Source organism: Mauremys mutica, unplaced genomic scaffold, assembly GCF_020497125.1.
Source record: "Mauremys mutica isolate MM-2020 ecotype Southern unplaced genomic scaffold, ASM2049712v1 Super-Scaffold_100095, whole genome shotgun sequence".
Taxonomy (NCBI): Eukaryota; Metazoa; Chordata; order Testudines; family Geoemydidae; genus Mauremys; species Mauremys mutica.
The window spans coordinates 126,118-131,222 of record NW_025423264.1 but is presented as its reverse complement, the minus strand read 5'-3'; the positions used below and the strand labels follow the sequence as shown (position 1 = coordinate 131,222).

The following is a 5,105-nucleotide window of genomic DNA, read 5'->3' as shown; positions in this document are numbered from 1 at the left end:
ACTGGTGGAGGCCAGTTATGGTGATATACTGAACAGCAGCGTCTACACTGACACTCTGTCACTTTAAGTTTGCTGCAAAAAGCTCATTGAAGTGGTTTTATTTGGTCACCAAAACAGGGCAGTTTTGTCACCAGATGTGGCATTGCAGTGCCAACCGAGGGAGTGTTGTGTGTTTTTCACACACCTGAGCAATATAATTCTGCTGAAATAACTTTGTAGTGCAGACCTGGCCAAAGATTCACACACACACACACACAGCTTGCAAGAAAAACCTCACCTGCTGCTCTGCTTTGTGGGGCCCAGGTGGGGATGCAGGGAATCAGGTGTGAGCAGACACTGTACTTTAGCCACAGGCAGGCACCATGGTTTAGCTGGTTAAAGTACCTGTTTTGTAAACAGGAGATGCTGGGTTCAACTCCCAGTGGTGCCTTGTTGAGATGCTTTTAGAGCACCTGGTATTAGCTACTGTCAGAAGATAAAATACAGAGCTAGATGGACCTTTGGTCTAGCCCAGTGTGGTTTTTCTTATGGTTTAAATGACACTCACTGGCACTGATAATAGAGTTACTGAAAGTTTGGGAGTTAAGAGCTGATAGGTCAGTGGTCCAAGCCCCTTGCAGGTGACCCCCTCCCTCTGGGACATGGACAGGTCTGAGCTATCGCACCAAATGCTCATTGTGGCTGCCAGAATCTGTGGGCAGCTCATTTAGTTTACACCCAGGGTTGAGTCCTTGATTCACACATCAGGGATAACAACCCTTTGTTTCTCCTGCCCCAATAACAAGGAGACTGGGAATCCAACACCAGCCACCAGTGATCATTTCGGCAAGCAACCCAACCTATTTCGAACATACTGTAAAATCCACATGCAGACTCCTACACGAAACCTTGCAAGAAAATCTTCCTGAGGGGGTCTGAAGCACCTGCTGCTGAAGGGAAGGAGGGAGCCGTTGGTTGGGATTGAGGAGCAGCGTGAGGAGGGGGGCCTGTGGGTTGGGATTGAGGGGCACTGGGAATAGGAGGAGGCTGTGGGTTGGGACAGAGGAGAAGGGTGAAGAGGAGCAGGCTCTGGTTGGGAGTGAGGAGCAGTGAGCATAGGAGGGACTGAGGGTTGGGTCTGAGGGGCACTGGGAAAAGAGGGGACATGGATTTAGGCTGAAGAGCATCTTCATTTGGGGATCCAGCAGGACAGGGGAAGGCAGCTAGGTGATTCTAATTCCTTAGGGATATTCTGTGTGTGTGTGCAGGGGAGGAACATGCTCTATGCCCAGAGGCCTTTATTCCTCCAGGCTGCAAGGACAGAGGGGATGTCAAGGAGTTGTTCCTTCAATCCCCCCCACACAAAGGCCCTTCTTAGAAAAGGAAAATCCTGAAGAGAAAGAGTAACACCAAAGAAGACTCCAGAAAGTCAGGTTTTTACAATCATAGTGAGAAGTTTATTACCTCACCAGGGACTTGAACCCTGGACCCTCAGATTAAAAGTCTGATGCTCTGCCAACTGAGCTAGCCAGGCTCACATAGGAAAAGTGCAAGTTGGTGCAGAGGTGAAGCTAGTCAAGAAAAAGCAAGCAGGAAATAATTGGGGAAACCTGCTGCTCTCTCTCTCTTCCCAGCCCTGGCCTGGCCTGGTATTAGTGCTGGTTAAAAAGACAGGAAAATATCGGCATCTATCAGCCTTTCATAGCTGTACAAGACTCAGGCACAATACAGAGGTGCCCATCTGCAAGTGCCGAATGGTTGGATTGGCTAATGCAGCCTGTAGACATCCAGGGCACACTGGGATATACAGCCAAGTGTCCATCACCATCATCATTTCAAAGGGATAATGATAATGATGGGAAGGTTCACAACTGACTCAGCAGTTGCATACAAAGGTGCACGTTTGGCAGTTACATTGGGAAATTCTGGCTCCTTCTCAGGCTCAGGTTGGCCACCCCGGTCTAGATGTAGAAGATACAACATTTAAACTTGAAAGAGGGGCCAATTTCCCCATCATTTCCCACCTTTACATCCAAACACGATGACTTTCTGAATGAACCCTCCTCGTTCAGCCAGAAGGTCTTGGGGTGGATGTAGGAGTCACTGGATAAAATTCTCTGGACGCTGTTCTGAATCAGGTCAGAGCAGAGGTACCTAGTGATCTAGTCTGGCTGTAAAATCTATATATCAACACCAAATATGGTGTGAAATTAATCCTCAGAAATGGCTGTTCCCCACCCAGACCCCAGCAAAGGGCTCTCCAGGGAAGGGGGCTGTTGAGGAAGGAAAGAAGAAAGATGTCCTTCTCTCCCTGGAGGGACTGGGCTCTGCGCTTTGGACAGAAAGGCGGGGAAGCAAATGGTCACACGATGGCAGCAGAACCTAAGAAATGAAACACAACAGGCTTCTGAACAGTGAACGAACCTGACTCCCGTATCATGAAAAGCCAAAAAGCCGTTTCTTTCCATGAACGGGAGAAAAGAGTTCCAATCATTCCTGCCTGTTTACTTTTGAATTATTTTACATTATAAAGAAAATTGTAACAAAATTAGTCTGAACTTGAGCTGCCTGTTATTAAAAGCTGGTTCCCCAATTCAGTTCCAACTGCTCTGCTAGAAACACCCCCAGGTCCCTGCTCACCCCAGGAATAGGAAAAAGAGAAACCCCCACTGGGCACTGCCCTTGGCGCCAGGCTGCTGTCCCAGGGTGCGGGTGGGGACTGATTGTTTGCTGCTGAGGAGGGAGCCAGTAGAGGCCTCTGGTGCTCTGCTCCTAGCATCTGCCCGGCCCAGGCTGTCCTCTGCCTCAGCTGCTGCTCCAGGCCTGCTCTAGAGTCAAACACACAGGGCCCCCAGGGGAACAGAGGCTGGGACAGGGCAGCAGCCTGGGCTGGGCTGGGAAGATGCTGGGAGTTCTCGTTCCCTGAGAACTGGCCCGGCTCCCTTCTCAACAGCAAACAAATCAATTCCACGTCCCCTCCCCAGAAAAACCAGCCTGGAGCCAAGGGCAGCAGGGGACGATTCCCTCCAGTTCCCCCCGAGGCAGGAGAGAATCCAGGGTGTTTCTAGCAGAGCTTATGGAACTGATGTGGGGAAACCAGCCTTTAACAACAGGCAGTTCCAGTTGAAGCTCAGTGTTTTTAACAATTTTTACAACATTAAATAACCCTTCAATCGTAGTGTCACCATCCATAAAATTGCTTCAGCCTTACAGGTTCCCAATTGCAAAACTAAACATCTCTTCAAATCCAAGGGAGTGGAGATCAGTCAATGTTCAGAGTCATCCCACATAAAAGAACCATGTTGTGGTACATACTGGCCCCATCATGTGGCCATTGCCTTTCCCTCCTCTCTGTTAAAAGTTTTAGTATTTTGCACAGAAACCTTCTTCCCTCAGGAGAGACTTGGGAACCAGGGCTGCCAGCCAGACAAAAACTTTTAAGAGGAGGCGTCATCTGCCAAAAAATGATCTCCCTTCTTCAGTTCAGTGACAGCCTGAAATGTTACTTGTCCTGGCAAAGCTGGAGGATTGAAAGCAGCTACATCAAACCCCTGTGTAGCTAGCAGGAATGAACATAAACACTCCCTGGTATCTGAAGAGATGTTTAGTTTTACCCTTGGTAAACTACAAGACTAAAGGGAAAGGCGGTGGTGCCAAATATATAGAGTGAAACACGAAACAATCATCATAGTTATGCCTATAGTGACTGCAAAATTTTTCTATATTCTTCTTATTATTTTCTCTGGTGTCTAGACATTGACTAGACCTTGACCAAGAAATTTGGCTCTTGATAAAATAATCAACTATCCCTGGTTAATGCAATGGACGAGAAATCCTTTGTGGTCTCTCCACGCAGGTTCAAATCCTGCCAGCTACAGCTGCAGTATATTGTCATTACTGTTGTCTTAGTGCCTGAGCATCCACAGAGCCAAACTGGAGCCAGATCTAGTCTCACTCTGAGGCTGGCTACACTTAAAATACTGCTGTAGCACTTTGGAGAAGACAGTTGCTACAGTAAGGGGAGTGGTTTTGCATCCCTGTAATAGCTACATTGACAGAACAATCTTTCCTTTCATTTAGCACTATCTAACCACGGCTTAGGTCAGCTTAATTATACTGGTTCTGGGGTTTTTCACACCCTGAAAGACATACTTGTTAGAGGGTTTATCCCAGCACCCTCCCATTCCCTGGTCCTTCTCGCGTGACCAGAGAGCAGCAATACACGAAGTTCAAAGGTGCAAACAATTCAATGTTTATTGGGGTAAACTTCCAACGAGTAATGATTCCAATTTCCTTCCTCAGTGTCCCCCTTCCCAGCTCTGACACCACAGAGCCTTGCCTGTGTCCCTGTTCCCCTTCCCTGTTCCTATTCCCCCCACTTAGCAAAACATCATTCCAATTCCCCTACCCCCCATTCCCATTCCCCCCCTTACTTCCTGATTGACTGCAGACTATATAGTAAAACTGGAGTTCTGCTTAGCTATGCCTTAAGCAATCATTTTACTGAAATGTAACTAACCAATCCTAACATGATTATCTAACCAATTATACCCCACCACCTTAATTGGTTTACACCCAACAATTTAATTATACAGCAGACAGAAAGAATCACAGCACCAAACAGAGATTATACAGACAAGCAATAGGAAAGTGGGGACTACAGTGATAGAACAACACAGAAATGAGGATTTCACGCCCCAGCTGTTGGTAAGTGAGTTGTTCCCAGACAGGATGCTATCATGGTAGAGGTTGTGGGTGCTGGTTGCTTAACTGTCTGGCCCCCAGGGCAGGATTTTGAGGTTCACCATTACTGTCTCAGAATGCCAGCATCCATCTTTTGTTCACTTAAAACACGAGCAGGGAGAGTACAGCACCACAGAACTCATGGAGCTCCAGGAAACATGTAACTTTAGGTCTGGGTGAGTGTGTCTAAAATTCAGCTGTGCTGTAGCAGGTCTCCAGGAGTTCCTATTTGGTATGATGGGATGTTAGAGAAATAATTCCATTGAAGCATTCTGATTGCATCATAGCCAAGGAGAACAAAGGGGGTGGGGGGGGGAGTGTGTGTGTGAGAGAGAGAGACCATGTATCTATTGGGTTTCTGGGAAACGGGGCGGGCTTTGCTA

The 5,105-nt window shown here is 47.5% G+C and overlaps 2 non-coding genes across 2 annotated transcripts; one reads left to right on the top strand and one right to left on the bottom strand.

Moving 5' to 3' along the window:
• The first annotated feature begins 356 nt into the window (after nt 1-356).
• Nucleotides 357-430, top strand: TRNAT-UGU. Its single transcript has one exon. It is a non-coding gene; the product is annotated as a tRNA-Thr (tRNA).
• A 1,010-nt stretch (nt 431-1,440) lies between these two features.
• Nucleotides 1,441-1,513, bottom strand: TRNAK-UUU. Its single transcript has one exon. It is a non-coding gene; the product is annotated as a tRNA-Lys (tRNA).
• Nucleotides 1,514-5,105: the final 3,592 nt, after the last annotated feature.